Source organism: Crocuta crocuta, unplaced genomic scaffold, assembly GCF_008692635.1.
Source record: "Crocuta crocuta isolate KB4526 unplaced genomic scaffold, BGI_CrCroc_1.0 scaffold144, whole genome shotgun sequence".
Classification (NCBI taxonomy): Eukaryota; Metazoa; Chordata; class Mammalia; order Carnivora; family Hyaenidae; genus Crocuta; species Crocuta crocuta.
This window is the reverse complement of record NW_027529669.1, coordinates 1,741,770-1,760,510: the sequence shown is the minus strand read 5'-3', so window position 1 is coordinate 1,760,510 and position 18,741 is coordinate 1,741,770. Positions and strand designations below refer to the sequence as shown.

The 18,741-nt window shown below is 39.6% G+C and overlaps 1 protein-coding gene across 2 annotated transcripts in view; it reads left to right on the top strand.

Moving 5' to 3' along the window:
* Positions 1–18,741, top strand: part of ANKFN1 (ankyrin repeat and fibronectin type III domain containing 1) — a 459,719-nt gene that overhangs the window by 95,081 nt on the left and 345,897 nt on the right. The gene's annotated exons all lie outside the window — the stretch shown is intronic.

Here is an 18,741-nt window from a genome sequence, read left to right as displayed (position 1 = left end):
GTGACCTTATTTTAAAAACAAAGGTCTTTGTATATGTCACTGAGTTAAAGATTTTGAGATGAGATCATTTTGGATTATCTCAGTGGCTCCTAAATCTTGTAACAGGTATCCTTATAAGAGATATACGGAGAAGAGATCCATAGAGGAGGAAGCCACAAGAAGATGGAGGTAGACATTGAGTTATGCAGCCACAAGCCAAGGAACACCTGTAGCCACAAATAGCTGGAGAAGGCAAGGAGGGATTCTCCCCCAGAGCTGTTGGCTGGAGCATGGCCCTACCAACACCTTGATTTTAGACTTTGGCTTCTAGAACTGTGAGAAAATCAATTTCTGTTTTGTAACCTACCCTAATTTGTTATGGCAGCTTTTGGAAACTAATACAGATGGGTTCAGGCCAACTAGCTGCAAATTAATTATTTTTGTGAGACCACCATCTGTGGATGCTCACAGGGCTTTCATAAAGCATCAGCAGCGTTTGATTCCACTCAAAGCTCCCTGCAAAGGGAGCGATCCAAGATAGGAAATATCTGGCTCAAGGTTGCAAGATGGCTGTGAGATAGACTGGAAGAATACTTTACCTAATAGGGCTATGAGTGAACATACTGCACCACTTTCCTCCACTTTGAGAGTTTGAATCTAAGGCACAAAGAAGGAGATATTAGTTTTTAGATGATGCAAAAGAAAGCAACATGAAGAGCCCATGAGAGAGAAGGAAATATGAACATATAGAATTAGGGGCCACAAAGGCTTCAGGTAAGCTGAAGCAATTGGGTACAGAAAGTATGCTTTTAAAAATCAATTTATTAGGAAATTGAAAGTGTATTGGTTTCCCCTGGTAAAAACAGTTTCAGCTTCCAAGTTTGAATTTTCAATGTCTACTTACGTCTATCCCCATTTGTCAGTACATTTTTGGATTTCTCCATTTAAGATCCTTATCAGGCTAGCCAGGAACTATACCCAAAATCTTCTCTTTGGGCTTCTTACCTGGACCAGACGTTGGTGATGTCTGTGTCCTTGGCATTAGGCTTTGTGCCATGAAACAGCAGTGAGCATTGGTCCAGCCCCAACTGGGGAATGTACACGTTGTCTTAGAGAAACTTTATCAAGACTTGCAGTGCATGGCTCTCTGTTCTACCTCTGTGCCTAGTACCTGGTTCAGACTTTTCCTGAATGCTGGTAAATAAACAGGATACTAATGTAATGACTATCACTTAGTCAACTCCAGCATCATGTCAAATGCCATAGTGGGAATGTAGCATGAAGTACCACTGATCCTCACAATAATTCTGTCAAAGGGAATTAGGATCTCCCTTTTAAGAAATTATTAACAATATTTATCTGGCACAGTTTGTGGGCATCATAGATAATGTGTCTAAAATGGCACATAGAAAGTATTTCCATGTAAGTTGCTGCTGCTGCTACTACCAAGACTGAAGAGAAAGTTCAGGAGGCTGAGTGCCTTCTCCAAGGGTGACAGAGATGGTGCGAATGGGGCTAGGCCAGGTTTGATCCCTGGTCTGTTTAATTCTGTGTCTGTACTTCCTAGGTCTGTGATGAGGAGCACTGCTACTGCTAAGCCTTAGTCATGGCTGCATCTACAGATGTGACATGAATTCCTCTAGAAGGGCCCACCATGGGCCACACAGGGCTCCTCACCATCAGTGGGGAAGTGACTAGCTCATTATGGAAAACACTGACTGACCATGACCCCTTTCCTGACCTTGTCAAGTAGAGTCCCTTGAAAGGCATTGTGCCACCTTGAGAAGCCGGTTTCTTTATCTTGCTGGTACCTGTCTGGTCAGGCTGCTGAAACCCCTGCCTTCACCTCTATATCTGTATTGCCCCTTTTGACGGTCAGTGCTGTTTCACACCAGTGGAATAACATGCTGGTTCCCCTGCACTAAGTAGTGACATTCATTTCCATTCTCATCCCCAAGAAAAGCTTTCAAAGGAGTCCCATTGACCCATTTGTTAATTGCCATTTTGGGGGAAGCATCCACCCACTTCTCAAAGGTGAACACTTTGATGGATATCATATCAATTCTTCTAGACAAAGGTTGGCAAACCATAGCTGTGAACCACGTCCAAGCCATTGCCTGTATTTATAAATAAAGGGGTTTTTTTTTGGAACACCACTACACTCATCAGTGAGCATATAATCTGAGCCTGTTTTGGCACTACCATGGCAGAGGTGAGTAATTGTGACTCCCCTGGTATGGCCACAAAGCCCTTTACAGAAAGGTTTGCTAACCCCTGTCCTATACTATGAACTATTTGCTATGCACATACCTCTGTGTGTATGTGTGGGTGCACATGTGAAACCGGTTTATTGAGGACTCTTGACCCTTTAGGCATAGGCATGAAAGATTTTATTCCTTCCGGGAACCATCTCTAACTAAATTATGTTGTTCTTACTTCACCTCTGGGTAGAGGCTCCCTTAGTGATACATTGGTTCACTCCCATAATTTTCAGCCACTTTGAATTATTAAAAGTCTCAATCTGGTAAATGGATAAATGCAGTTCTGTTTCTGTTTGTTATCTTGAATTTTACTTTCAAACCCAATTTAAAACACTTCTCGGGGCACCTGTGTGGCTCAGTCAGTTAAGCATCTGACTTTGGCTCAGGTCATGATCTCACAGTCTGTGAGTTTGAGCCCCACATCGGGCTCTGTGCTGACAGCTAAGAGCCTGGAACCTGCTTCGATTTCTGTATATCCCGAGCTCTGCCCCTCCCTCCCTCCCTCAAAAATAAACATTCATAATAATAATAATAATAAAATAATAAATCACTTCTCCCTTCTCCTTACCAGTGGCCCTAGGTACTTGAGGAGAACACATAACCTGGCTGCAAGATGCTTCCCCATCTCAGTTTTCTCATCACGAAAGCTCCACAGTTTAGGAGAGAAGTTAAAGGGAGAGGGAAACAATCTAAAAACCCCTTGCCTTGCTTGTGTTCTTCATCTTGGTTGGACAAACTCACTGATGTAGTTCTGTTTCCATTAGCCCCCTGAGGACTAGTAGTGGTTCCAACAGGCAGAGTGGGCAATGGGTTGATTTCCCAGTACTGGCTGCCCCAAAGGCATCTGCTCATTTCTTCCAATTGATTCCCAGCTAGTGGCTGTCACCCCATATCTCTCTGATATGTCTTTCTTTGCATCTTTATCCCTGGATACTGCATAGGTCCTGTCTGTAGCCTTTACCCTCATCCATTCTCTCCAGCCCTTTCTAGGGACATCATTCCCTGAATCTGTCTCTCTTGCTCTCCTTTCTCCTCACTGATATTCAACAAGAGCAATCACCCCAGTCTCCCCCTTTTGCAGACATTAGTCACCTTAAGATGGGACTCTCTTGTTGAAGTTTCATCTTCCTTTGGGCACCCCTTGCCATTGGAGAGAGGAACCACAAAGTTCTCATTTCAACCCTTGTATATATCACAAAACTAATAATATCTTAGCAGTTCTTCTTAATCTGCCTGTGGGAGGGTAGAAAGGAGGCAAACAGCTAATGGTAGTAGGACATTCTGGCTGCTCCTTGCATGGCTTAGAGAGAGGTGGACATGACAAGTTGCTGATGGCTCTGATAAAATAAAGAGAACAGATTTTTTTTTCTTTTTGAGAAAAATAGGGCAATGCTCTCTTCACTATGCTGAAACTTACTTTTGTTAATTCATCAATAGATTGTGAACACCTTTCCATTTGTGCAAATGTAGATCTATATTAACCTTTTTATTGAGGTATAACTGGCATATAACATACTAGTTTCAGGTATACAACATGATGATTCAATATTCGTATATGTTAACCTTCTTAATGTCTATGTAATACATGATCATACACCATCCCCTAATATATTTTTCTATTCTCTATTTTTTGTATTAATTTTTAAAATTTACTCTCAAGTTAGTTAGCATATTGGGCAATAATGATTTTGGGAGTAGAATCTAGTGATTTATAACCTACATATAACACCCAGTGCTCATCCCAACAAGTGTCCTACTCAATGCCCCTTGCCCATTTAGCCCATCCTCCCCCCCAAATCCCTCCAGCAACCCTCAGTTTTTTCTCTGTATTTAAGAGTCTCTCATAGTTTGTCCCCCTCCCTGTTTTTTATGTTACTTTTGCTTCCCTTCCCATATGTTCATTTGTTTTGTATCTCAAATTTCTCACGAGTGAGGTCATATGATAATTGCCTTCCCTGACTAATTTCCTTAGCATAATAGATTCTAGTTCCATCCATGTTGTTGCAAATGGCAAGATTTCATTCTTTTTGATTGCCAAGTAATACTCCATTGTAGATATGTGCCACATCTTCTTTATCCATTCATCAGTCGATGGACATTTGGAATCTTTCCATACTTTGGCTATTGTCAATAGCACTGCTATAAACATTGGGTTGCATATGCCTCTTCTAAACAGAACACCTGTATCTTTGGATAGATACCTAGTAGTGCAATTGCTGGGTTGTAGGGTAGTTCTATTTTTAGTTATTTGAGAAACCTCCATACTGTTTTCCAGAGTGGCTGCACCAGTTTGCATTCCCACCAGCAGTGCAAAAGGGTTCCTCTTTCTCCACATCCTCTCCAACATCTGTTGTTGCCTGAGTTGTTAATGTTTAGCTACTCTGACAGGTGTGAGGTGGTATCTCATTGTGGTTTAGATTTGTATTTCCCTGATGATGAGTGATTTGAACATTTTTTCATGTGTCTGTTAGCCATCTGGATGTCTTCTTTGGAAAAGTGTCTATACATGTGTTTTGCCCATTTCTTCACTGGATTATTTGTTTTTTGGGTGTTGAGTTTGATAAGTTCTTTATAGATTTTTGGATACTAATCCTTTATCTGATATGTCATTTGCAAATATCTTCTCCCATTCCATCCATTAACTTTTAGTTTTACTGATTGTATTTACCATGCAGAAGCTTTTTATCTTGATGAAGTCCCAAAGTTAATTTTTGCTTTTGTTTCCCTTGCCTCTAGAGACATGTTCCCTAAAAAGTTGCTGTGGCTGAAGTCAAAGAGGTTTTTGCCTGCTACTTTCTCCTCTAGGATTTTGATGGCTTCCTGTCTCATGTTTAGGTCTTTCATCCATTTTGAGTTTATTTTTGTGTATGGTGTAAGAAAATGGTCCAAGTTCATTCTTTTGTATGTAGCTGTCCAGTTTTCCCAAAACCACTTACTGAAGAGACTGTCTTTATTCTATTGGGTATTCTTTCTTGCTTTGTCAGAGTTTAGTTGGCCATATGTTTGTGGGTCCATTCTGGGTTCTCTATTCTCTTCCATTGATCTATGTGTCTGTTTTTCTGCCAGTTCCATATAAGCTGGATGATTATAGCTTTGTAATACATCTTGACATCTGGAATTGTGATGCCTCCATCCTTGGTTTTCTTTTTCAGGATTGCTTTGGCTATTTGGGGTCTTTTCTGGTTCCATACAAATTTTAGGATTGTTCTAGCTCTTTGAAGAATGCTAGTGTTATTTTGATAGGGATTGCATTGAATATGTAGATTGCTTTGGGTAGTATCAACATTTTAACACTATTTGTTCTTCCAATCCATGAGTATGAAATGTTTTTCTATTTTGTGTGTGTGTCTTCTTCAATTTCTTTCATAAGATTTCTATAGTTTTCAGTGTATAGATTTTTGCCTCTTTGGTTAGGTTTATTCATAGGTATTTTATGGTTTTTGGGGTGATTATAAATGAGATCAATACCTTGATTTCTCTTTCTGCTGCTTCATTATTGGTATACAGAAATGCAGTTTTAGTGCATTGATTTTATATCCTGTGACTTTGCTGAATTTCTGGATCAGTTCTAGCAGGTTTTAATCTTTTGGATTTTTCACATAGAGTATCATGTCATCTGTGAAGAGTGAAAATTTGACTTTCTTCTTGCTGATTTGGATGCCTTTTATTTCTTTGTGTTGTCTGATTGTTGAGGTTAGGACTTCCAACGTATGTTGAATAACAGTGGTGAGAGTGAACATCCTTGTCATGTTCCTCACCTTAGGGGAAAAGCTCTCAGTTTTTCCTTATTGAGGAGGATATTAGCATTAGCAGTGGGTCTGCCATATACGGCTTTTATGATCTTGAGGTATGATCCCTCTGTCCCTACTTTCTTGAAGGTCTTTGTCAAGAAAGGATGTATTTTGTCAAATGCTTTCTCTGCATCTATTGAGAGGATCATGTGGTTCTTATACTTTCTTTAATTAATGTAATGTATCACATTGATTGATTTGTGGATAGTGAACCAGCCCTGCATCCCAGGTGTTAATCCCACTTGATCATGGTGAATAATTCTTTTAATGTATTCATGGATCTTGTTGGCTAGTATCTTGTTGAGAATTTTTGTAATNGTATTTTATGGTTTTTGGGGTGATTATAAATGAGATCAATACCTTGATTTCTCTTTCTGCTGCTTCATTATTGGTATACAGAAATGCAGTTTTAGTGCATTGATTTTATATCCTGTGACTTTGCTGAATTTCTGGATCAGTTCTAGCAGGTTTTAATCTTTTGGATTTTTCACATAGAGTATCATGTCATCTGTGAAGAGTGAAAATTTGACTTTCTTCTTGCTGATTTGGATGCCTTTTATTTCTTTGTGTTGTCTGATTGTTGAGGTTAGGACTTCCAACGTATGTTGAATAACAGTGGTGAGAGTGAACATCCTTGTCATGTTCCTCACCTTAGGGGAAAAGCTCTCAGTTTTTCCTTATTGAGGAGGATATTAGCATTAGCAGTGGGTCTGCCATATACGGCTTTTATGATCTTGAGGTATGATCCCTCTGTCCCTACTTTCTTGAAGGTCTTTGTCAAGAAAGGATGTATTTTGTCAAATGCTTTCTCTGCATCTATTGAGAGGATCATGTGGTTCTTATACTTTCTTTAATTAATGTAATGTATCACATTGATTGATTTGTGGATAGTGAACCAGCCCTGCATCCCAGGTGTTAATCCCACTTGATCATGGTGAATAATTCTTTTAATGTATTCATGGATCTTGTTGGCTAGTATCTTGTTGAGAATTTTTGTAATCATGTTCATCAGGGAAATTGGTCTATAGTTATTTGTAGTGGTGTCTTTGTCTGGTTTTGGAATGAAGGTAACAGTGGTCTCATAGAATGAGTTTGGAAGCTTTCCTTCCATTTCTATTTTTGGAACAGCTTCAAAAGAATAGGTGTTAACTCTTCTTTAAATGTTTGGCAGAATTCCCCTGGAAAGCCGTCTGGCCCTGGACTCTTATTTTTTGAGAGACTTTTGAATACTGATTCAGTTTCTTTACTGGTTATGGGTCTGTCCAAATTTTCTATTACTTCCTGTTTCAGTTTTGGTAGCTTATATGTTTCTAGGAATTTGTCCATTTCTTCTAGATTGCCCAATTTATTGGCATGTAATTGCTCATAATATTCTCTTATTATTGTTTGTATTTCTGCAGTGTTGGTTGTGATCTCTCCTCTTTCATTCTTTCTTTATTTTTTTTGGGGGGGGGTCCTATCTTTCTTTTCTTTGATCAGTTTGGCTAGGGGTTTATCAACTTTGTTATTTCTTTCAGAGAACCAGTTCTGGGTTTCATTGATCTCTTCTACTGTTTTTTTTTCTTCTTCTCTAAATTTATTATTTCCTGTCTTCTGCTGGTTTGGGACTTTATTTGCTGTTATTTTTCCAACTCTTGAAGGTATAAGGTTAGGTTGTGTATCTGAGACCTCTCTTCCTTCTTTAGGAGTGCCTGGATTGCTATAGACTTCCCTCTTATGACTGTCTTTGCTGCATCTCAGAGGTTTGAGATTGTCATGTTATCATTTTCATTGGCTTCCATGTACTTTTTAATTTCCTCTTTAATTTCTTGGTTAACTCATTCATTCTTTAGTGGGATGTTCCTTAATCTCCAAGTATTCATGGTCTTTCCAAATTTTTTCTTGTGGTTGATTTTGAGTTTCATAGCATTGTGGTCTGAAAATATGCACGGTATGATATTGATCTTTTTTGTACTTGTTGAGGGCTGATTTGCATCCCTGTATGTGATCTATTCTGGAGAATGTGGGAATGTGTATTCTGCTGCTTTAGGATGAAATGTCCAAATATATCTGTTAAGTCCATCGAGTCCAATGTGTCATTCAGAGCTTTTGTTTCTTTATTGATTTTCTGCCCAGGTGATCTATTCATTGCAGTAAGTGGGGCATTGAAGTCCCCTACTATTATGGTATTATTATCAATAATGTTTATGTTTGTGATTCATTTATTTGGGTGTTTACGTTGTGGGGCATAAATGTTTACAATTGTTAGCTCTTCTTGATGGCTAGCCCCCTTAATTATGATATAATGCCCTTCTTCATCTCTTGTTATAGACTTTATTTTAAAATCTAATTTGTCTGATATAAGTATAGCTACTTCAGCTTTCTTTTGGCAACCATTAGCATAATAGATGGTTCTCCATTCCCTTACTTTCAATCTGAAGGTGTCTTTAGGTCTAAAGTGGGTCTCTTGTAAATAGCATATAGATGAATCTTGTTTTCTTATCCATTCTGATACCCTATATCTTTTGATTGGAGTGTTTAATCCATTGAAATTTAGAGTGAGTACTGAAAGATATGAATTTATTGCCATTGTATTGCCTGGAAAGTTGGAGTTTTTGGTGGTGTTCTCTGGTCCTTTTTAGTCTTTGTTGTTTTTGATAATTTTGGTTTTGTTTCTTTTCTCCCCTCAGAGAATTCCCTCTTAAATTTTCTTGCGGTGCTGGTTTAGTGGTTACAAACTCCTTTAGTTTTTGTTTGTCTGGGAAACTCTTTATTTCTTCTTCTATTTTGAATGACACTCTTGCTGGATAAAAAATTCTTGGCTGCCTATTTTTCCAATTCAGTACGTTGACTATATCCTGTCACTCTTTTCTGGCCTGCTCCGTTTCTGTGGATAGGTCTGCTGTGAACCTGACCTGTCTTCCCTTATAGGTTAAGGACTTTTTTCCCTTGCTACATTCATAATTCTTTCCTTGTCTGTATTTTGAGAATTTGAGTGTGATATGCCTTGTTGATGGTCAGGTTTTGTTGAATCTAATGGGAATTCCCTGTGCTTCTTGATTTTTATGTCTGTCTTTACCCAGATTAGGAAAGTTTTTGCTATAATTTGCTCACATAAACCTTCTACACCTTTTTCTCTCTCTTCGTCTTATAGGACTCCTATGATTTGGATGTTATTCTTTTTTAATAAGTCACTGAGTTCTCTAACTCTTGTATTGTGCCTTTTTACCTTGGNTTATTCTCCATAATTTTATTTTCTTTATCGCTGATTTGTTGCTTTGCTTCATCCATCCTTGCCACCATGGCATCCATTCAAGATTGCATCTTGGTTATAGCATTTTTTATTTCGTCCTAACTAGATTTTACTTCTTTTATCTTTGCAGAAAGGGATTCTATGCTTTTTCAATTTGTGCTAGTATTCTTATTATTGTGATTCTAAATTCTAGGTCAGACATCTTGCTTATATCTGTGTCGATTAAGCCCCTGGCTGTCATTTCTTCCTGTCCTTTCCTTTGGGATGGATTCCTTCAATTTGTCATATTTGAGGAAGAAAAAAATTAATAAAATTAAATTAAAATAACACAAAAAATCAAATAAAGGAACCTAGATCCTAGGTATGTTTTGGTCTGGTTGTTGAAAGAAGATTGATAGAATAGGGAAAAAGGAAAGATAAAAAAGAAAAAAGTAAGAAGCTTGAAATTTTTTTAAATGTATACAATAAAATAGAATAAAATGAAGTGAAGTGAAATAGAATAAAAATTTTACAAAAACATAAAAAGCGTAGTAAAAAGAATTAAAAATTTTTAAAAAAGGAAAATAAAAATAAATTTTTCTCTTTTTGTGTCCAAGAAAAAGAAAGGAGAAAAAGCAAAATATTATAAACAAAAGCAAAAAGAAACAAAAATCTGAATAATAAATCAGCAAACTGAATGAAACCTGAATGAAGTTACATCCAGTTTCCCCCAGAATCCAAGCTATGTAGCATTCTATAGTTTGTACACTAAGCAGGCAGAGAGACTTGTAATGGTCCTCTGGGGCATGTGCTTGGAGGGCGCACCTGGGCAGGGCTTGGTGGAATAGCTCTGTTCTCCACTAGGTGGCATTGCTTAGCTTACTGAGGTGGATTGGTGTGACACACGTGCATGTGTATGCACATGTGCAGGAGAGGTGAAAATGGTGTAATCCAGCTTCCTGGCTTCTGGCACAGGAACTCTGTGCTCTCACTCACCCACAGTTAAGTACTCTCAGGCTTCCATCCACTCCCCACTTCCATACTGTCTGTGTCCAATCCATCAGCCTGCCAGGCAGCACCTCCCTCCCAAATTTTGTCTCAGATGGGGCTGTGTTTCCAAACCCCTCACTTCTGAGAACCCTGTGGCTTGGACCAGCTCTGACTCTCTGGGGTAGGGTCTCGCTGAACAATGGCCCAGTGCCAGCTTGCCCCAGAAAAAGTCCCTTCGATCGCACAGTGGCAAAAGTTTAGAGATTATGGCAAATCAAAGCACAGAGCTGGCGCCAGGTTTCACTGCACTCTCACATCTTTGTTCTAGTACCAGCAAACGTGGCAGTTCTCTGGGATCTGCTGGGATCTTTGGCTGTGGGGAGGCCTTATGGCTTCCACCAAATGCCCTCCAAGCAGGGGAACCCCTTCTCCCTGTGTGGCCTATGGACCCCTCACACCCCACTGTCTGCTCCTAGGGAGTCACCCTTCCTCCCACCAGAGCACCGCCAGTATTGAGCTTCAGAATTTTTGACTCTGCACTCTCCCATTTATATAGAGTCCTGATGCTATTGAAACTCTCACCTTTCTCCCTGTCAATGGTTTTGGGGAACAGATTTCTTGTTTAGTCCCTTGTGAGTATTTCCACTTTTTCTTTTTCTCTCCACCTACTTTCAGGGGTAGTGCTTTTCCTGTACTCTTCTGATGTGTCATTCTCTCTGTCTCTGTCCTCTTCCCACAAAAACAGCTCCCTACCCTCTGTGGCTTCTTTGTCCCCCAGTTCACCTCTCCGCACTGCATACCTGCCAAGTTCTGTGGCTCAAGTTATGCAGATGGTTGTGTTAATCGTCAGATCAATTTCCTAGGTGTGCAAAATGGTTTGGTGCTGATTGAGCTGCATTTCGGGGGTGAAAAAAACAGAACTTCCATGCTGCTCCATCATCGTGGCCCCACCTGGATCTACCTTCTGTTCACTGTTATTAGACACTTAGATTGCTATAAGCTTTGCTGCAATAAATGGACTCATATACATATTCCTTGCCCTTGATTGTAATTATTTCCCTTGAAGAGATTTCTAAAAGTGGAGTTGCACATCAGGACATGTATGTTCTTATTCCAATAGATATTCCTGGGTGTATTAATTATCATTCCCATTGACAATGAATTAAGGGGTTTAAAATATTTCTTTTACCTACCAATACTGAGTCCTTTTAAACTTTGCTAGTAAGAGCTGGGGAAAGTGGTATCATCTTTTTTTCTTTGCCCTAATGTAAATTCAATACAACAGATATATTTTGAGTAGCTTCCAGGCATAAGGTACAATGATAGGAAGAAGACACATTTCTGCCTCTATCCTCATAAAGATTAGACAGTGAAGGGAGTCTGTGGGGTATAATGCCAGCACTCTCTTTAGAAGCAGAAAGACTTGGAATCCAACTGTGTCTTTTCTATATGTCATCCAGGTTACCTCCAGCAGGACCTCTCTGAGCCTCTGCTTCTTCATCCTAATATGTATGTGATAATAGAGTTGTGCCTGGCACATATTGGCTGATAATTGGCATCTACTATCACTACTACAAGAGAGGATTTTATAAGTACTAACAACTAAATGTAAAATTAGAAATGAAAGGATTTACTCTGGTTGAGGGGGAAGGAAATCCAGTAAAGACTCATGGACTTGAGTTGGGCTTGCTCCTTGCTAAGATGGGGCTACCAGAGAAGGGCCATCACTGAAAAAAGCAGAGGGGAGAACACTGAACATGTTGGGGGTGGGAAGAGGTATCAGATGCAGTTATGTAGCTGGGAGAGAGAATGAGAGGAGTGAAATTGGAGACTGGGTAGGGTGTGGGCCAGAATGTGGATGGCTGGATACCAGGTTGGAGGAAGCAGCTTGGTTTCTGACCTACCAGCAATAGAGAGGAACTTAAAATTTTGGAGGAGTAGAAAAACACAGGCAGAAAGCAGTGTTTCATTTGAAAGGTAAAGTTTGTGAAGGTTTCCAACAAGCCATATTCAACTTATTTACATACTACTCCTCAAATCCAAATAAACTAACATAGCAATGGCTCTTTTCCAATTTACAGGAAAAATTTCAGATGTACAGTTGTCCCTTATACTATTCTCTTTCTTTTGTTTTCTTTCTTTCAAGATTTTGGTACCCACAGACACTTGTCTATACTAGACTCAAATATAAAATCATGTCTGGTTTATCATAAAATGTTATAGTGTTTGCTTTATTTCAATATACTATACCAATATTTCCTGGTGTTTGCAATGAGCATGAGGAATTCTGGGTCTCCATCCCTGGGATACATGGAGAACCATTGTTATAAATTACAAGCATCTTCAGGGCAGAGACTACATTATTCATCCCTACCCCCTGACAGCTGGTTCAGAGTTTGGAATGCAGTAGCTCCTCAGAAACATGTTTTTTCAAGTAAATAAAAAATTCTGTAGATGATCGTAGCACCAAAAAGAGGAAATGTAATTTAAAGAGTTGGCACACAGTCCAACAAAAATGACAGACACACAATGAAAATGTGTTAATTGAAGTCACAAAACAAAATGCAACTGTTGATATGCTACAGCAAAACCACTGAGTAAAATTGCACAAATGATTTTGCAGCATATATTTTAAATAAACAGGATTTACTTATGAATTAAATTTTATTTTTCAAACATAAAATTATTTGCATTTTTCTTCCAAACAAATGAAACACATAGACACACAGACACACAGAAAAACAGACACACACACACACACACACACTCACTCACTTTTCACTAACAACATGAATTACCCATAATACTCAACATTCTTTCTACTCCAATGTTTGACACAGGAATAGAAACAGATTGTTAAACCAGTTTTAACAAATCTGGAGCAGCAGGTTCTTTATTGAAAAAATATTTACATTTATCAAGAGATGTTTTTCCCTGAAGGGAAGTGAACTCTGAGTTCAAAGCAATGACTTCCTTATAAAGCAAATTGTGAGCAAGGTCATTTTTCCATGTTGATAACATCCAGATTTGAATTATTTCAACCAGAGAGGAAGATGTTCAAGAGCAGTCTAAGCCAAAGCAGCCAGAGGATATGTGATTAATTTTCAAAAGAAAACCACTTATTTCAGAGTATTATGACTCCAACCAAGGCTTCAGAGGTAAACACATTAACCACCTTAATTGGGGGAACCGTCCTGCAGTGTATCTGTAACTTTCATGTGAGTACATGGATGAGTAGTTTCCTTGCTCCCTTCAGATAATTTCTGGAACTAAGATTAAAATACATCATTGATGACAACCAACTTTGTTTGATGACATTTCCAGATAGTGCTTACCTTTAAAGCTTGCAGCAAGATACGCAAAAGAAGAAAAGATGACAAAAGCATATTGTTTACAAAAAAATAATGCAGCCTTTCTGTACAAATGCCCCAACCTGACTGGGAGAAAGGGTTGATATTAATTAGAAATGGTCTGTGCTGTTCCTCTGCCTGCCCAGAGGAACCAATAAGGGCTTCTTTCTTTCCTCTCCTTTTCCTTGTTGGCATCAAAGTATAGGCAGAGAACAAGGTAGCGTGTTGGTTGATAACAAATTAACATGAATGCAGCAGCTTAAAGCAGTGCCCACTTAGCATCTCACAGTTTCACTGGTCAGAAGCTGGGTAGGCTCGGCTGGGTTCTCTGTGTAGGGTCTTAAAGCCAATGTCAAGCTTTATTGGCCAGCTGGCATCTTGTCTGGAAGGTCTAGGGAAGAATCTGCTGCCAAGCTCATTCAGGCTGTTGGTAGATTTCAGATCCATGTGGTTGTAGATCTGAAGCTCCTGTTTCTTTGCTGGCTGTTAACTGAGGTTTCTTCTTAACTCCTAGATGCCCCTGTCCTTGTGTGTTGGCCTTCATGTTTAAAGCTAGCAAAGATACTTCAAATCTTGTCATGCTTTGAATCTCTCTGCCTCTAGTCAAAGAGAATCTTTAAAGTTTTTAAAGGACTTGCATGATTAAATTAGCTCTACCTGGATGACATCTGTTTTGATTACCTCAAAATTAACCAATTAGTAACCTTAATCACATTGCAAAATCTCTTTTATCACATAATGTAACATAATCACAGAATGAGAGCTCCATCCTATGCACTGTCCTAGGGGTCGGAGCAGGAAGTCTTGAGGTGGAGGGAGGCTGGGACTGTGCCTTCTGCTGGGGATATGATCACAAGGGCATGATATCAAGTCATTTAATTTCCATAATTCATTTCCAAGTCAAACAATTGGGTGGGCTAGTGGCTAAGAACTTGGGTTATGGCATCAATTACTTGGGCTGAAAACCCAGATCCTCAACTGTGGCTGTGACCTTGGGCAAGTTAAAGCCCCTTCTGCTAGAATGCTTATTTTAAGCATGCTTGTTGTTCCAAGGACATTGCTGTATTAAGGAGCAATTCAATCATAACACAAATTTCACATTTACTCACACACAATTTCTTCCTTAAGAAATACTAAGTGAATGCAAAAAACTGCACCCAGCAATGCAAACTTCCATGTAGGATGTGCACTTCTCAAACAACGGCTGCAATCCACTTAACACATGCGCATCCAAGAAGTGCTCAATTTTTTTCTCTGATTTCAGGTGACCCTCCTTCTACCACTTCATAAGCCACAACCCTTCCAACACTAACTTCCACTTAAACTTACAGTAAGTCTTTCCTAAGGCTAGGTGTCATCTTTATTGTAGCATTTATGTATTTCTTAACCATGGGATGTACATAAAACTGGGCTACTGTTTATATTACCTTCCTACCTTCATTTTAATATGTCCTATTGATTTTTTTTTAGTGTTATGCCCTATTATTGCCCTTCTCTTAACCTGTAATACCCCAGAATGTGGCCTTATTTGGATATAAGGTCTTCTTAGAGGTAATCAATTTAAAATGAAGTCTTTAGGGTGGGCCCTAATCTAACATGACTGGTGTCTTTATAAAAAGGGGAAGTTTGGACACAGAGACAGGCATGAAGACAGAGACTATGTGAAGACACATGTGGGTGTGAAGGCAGAGATCAAGGTGAGGCAGCAACAAGCCAAGAAATGCCAAAGATTATCAACAAACCACAAGAATCTAGGACAGAGGCATGGAAGGTTCTACTTCACAGCCCTCAGAAGGAACCAGCCCTGTCAACACCTTGATTTCAGACTCTTAACCTCCAGAGCTGCAAGACCCAGTTTGTGGTACTTTGTTACAGAAGCGCTAGGAAACTAATGCATGTCCCAACCCACACTTTCACATAAGCTCCATGGTTTTTATTATACAATTTTGTATAGAAAAATTGTGATTTTAGCAGTGTAACAGTATACTGTATGTAACATTGCAGCAGAAGTCACTTTATTTAAATGCCAAATCAGTTTTCTCTCCTTTTAGATGTCTTCATATGATTTTTGAGAGGACTAAATTTCAGAATGGAATAAGCACCAAAAAATGCAAGCTGTCATTACTACCACCATTAGACTGTCTAGTTCAAACCCGAATATTGGGCAACTCTAGACAACAGAAGTGAGAGTAAAATGGTGCTCCAAGCTCTAAATATACCACCTAAAATCTACATGTGATGGTACACTATATCACCCACGTATGGAAATGGCCCCTTTAGAGAGATCCATGAACTAAGCTTGGGAGACAATACAAGTGATAAATAGAGGGACCATCCTCACTCAATCTGGATATTGATAAGGAATGTTGCTTTGCAGAAATAGGCCCTTTAAGAGAAGTGTCACTCTTTCCAATCTCCTTGATTAAATGTCAGGACAAGTCTAGAGATCAGCTTGTTGAATTCCTTCCTTTTGGCAGGTATCCTAGAGAGCTAGGAAGACCAGAGAGAAGGAAGCCAGGCAAGCTTTGCATCTGAGGGAGGGACCTGTGTCCTGAATGCAAAAGATGCTGAGTCCATTATGAGAGCCAGGGAAGGCCACCAGTATGGGCAGGTGTCTGAGATGGTTTATGAGCCACAGGAGACTCTATGTTGGAGGTGGGAATCCAAAATGCTGGCTTTGTGCAATGTCTGGCAAAAGTCACTACATGCCCAGAGAAGTGAAACATTCTTGAACCAGAATTTCTTAACGAGACTTCCAGAGTGCAGTCTGATATAAATGAAAGAATGTGGGCTTTTTGGAATCAGAAACATCCAGTGCAAATCCCAACTATGCTGTTTATTAGCTATGTGATCTTGGAGAGCTTACGTTATTTCCCCAGGCCTCAGTTTCCTTGACTATAAAGTGGCCATAATATCAGTAGGCTTCTAAGTTAGCCCTGAATTAAATGAAATTTATGGAAAGGATCTGACTCCATACTAAGTGCTCCCCAAAAGATGGGTTTACATGTGTCCCTTCTTCACAACTACTGCGAGCTACTTTTCCACCAGGCACAGCTCTTCCCATGCCAGCTGGAAAGTAGGATGTGGTCCTCCAATGAGAGAGGGATGTGAGGTTCTGCCCTATGACTAGGACTGTATTGTCCCATGCCCCACATGGCTGGTTACCATTCTCTTATGTATAACTCATTTCTTGGTATCTTCTGCCCTCCTGTACCCACCCCAAATGGTCCTGGAACTCAACTTTGAATTCAAATTGACCTGGCTTTGGTTCAGTTTCTAAACAATAATCCCAAAGTATAGTTAGAACTATTTTAATCCAATGGAACCTAACCCAGGGTTGGTATGTTTGGTAGCAGATCTTTACTAAAGGTTTGGGGTAATGGAAAGGGGGCATTATAAAAACCTTAAAATTGAAATGAGATCTCCCTGCCATAAAATTCCATAGATTTTTGCCTACCATGAAGACTTTCTTGCTGGTTACATCCCCTAATCCCTACCCTGCCTACATCCCAGCTTGTCTTCTTCTTACCGTACTACTGTCTTCTGTCTTCCCCCTCCCCACTCACCCTCCCTTGTGACCAGCATGGAACCCCCGAAATGCCTGCTTCTTTCTTACTAGAGAATTTCAGTTTGTCACATCTCATAGCTGCCAAAGGCTCATTCTAGGCATATCTATGCATCTCTAAAAGTCCACTGATGGTCTGTTAAGTTGGAGCTTATGCCCATGCCCACACCCAAGCCAGATCATAGTATTCTTGTGCTCAAAATCTTCTGGTGACTTCTCATCTCTGCAGAAAGGCAGGAGTCCTTTCCAGCCCCACATGATCACACTACATATTCCTCGCCTTCCTCTAGTACCTTCTTAACCTTACTATCTCCAACCCAGCCACACTGGCTTGCTTGTCCTTCCTTTAGCAGGAGAGACATGCTCTAGGCTCAGAGCCCTCATGCTTGCTGTTCTCTCTGCTTGAAACACTGTTCCTCTAGATTTCCTATTTATTCCTTATATTATTTGCATCTGTATAGTGGGATAAATAATGCCCCCCACCCCCCTAGAGATACCCATGGCCTAATCCCCGAATGTTCAAATGTTCCTGTTTTGGAGGAAAAAGATGTTTTTGTTAAGGATCTTGAAAAGAAGTGTTATCCTGGATTATCTGGGCAGACCCTAAATGCATCACGAGTATGTCATGAGAGACAGGCAGTGGGAAATTAGACACATAGAACAGGAGGTAATATGACTGTAGAGGCAGAGGTTGGAGTCATATAGTCACAAGTCAAAGAATGGTGACAGCCACCAGAAGCCAGAAAAGTACAAGTTTCTTGGAGCCTTGAGAGGCACGATGGCCCTCCAAAACCTAGATTTTTGATTTCTAGCTTCTAGAACTGTGAGAGAATAAATCTCTGTTGTATTAAGCCACCCACTTCGTGGTCATTTGCTTCAGCAGTGACAGGAAACTAATACAGTCCCTGATCAAATTTCATATACTCAGAGAGATGTCCTACATTCACCCCATAGAAAACAGTACCTCCACCCATGTGCTCACATGCACACATACAATGACACCATACTTTATCCCTCTGACACCAGCCAGCTTCATTGTTTGTAGTACTTATCAGGTTCTGACATTATCATATAATTTCTAGTTTATTTATTGTATGTCTACTAGTCTATAATGTAAATGCCATAAGATAAGGGCAGAGAATTGATTTTATTACTTAATGCATCTCCAGAGCCTAGAAAAGTACCTGGCTCAAAGTGAAAACTCTCTAAATATTTACTGGATAAATGAATGAAAGGCTTCAACTTTCATTGCATAAATAACCAGCAGAAGTTAGAATTTATATTCTAACATCTCATAGAAAAGCCCCAACCCTATCCCTATCTCTATAATCTTCTAGAGAAGTAGCAATAATAAATATATTCTGTTGCTGTTGAGAGCAAATCTCCAGAGGTCAGAGGTGTGTGTGTGTGTGTGTGTGTGTGTGTGTGTGTGTGTTGAGTGATGAGTGGGGGAAAGAGAAGGACAAAGTGTCTTTCCAGTTACATCTATATTAAGCAGCACCAAGCTCACATGCCCCAGAGGTGAAGAGGAAGGGGAACTGCTGCTTTCCAGTCTGTCCACACCTGCCAAGATGTTCTTTGCCATTTTGCAATT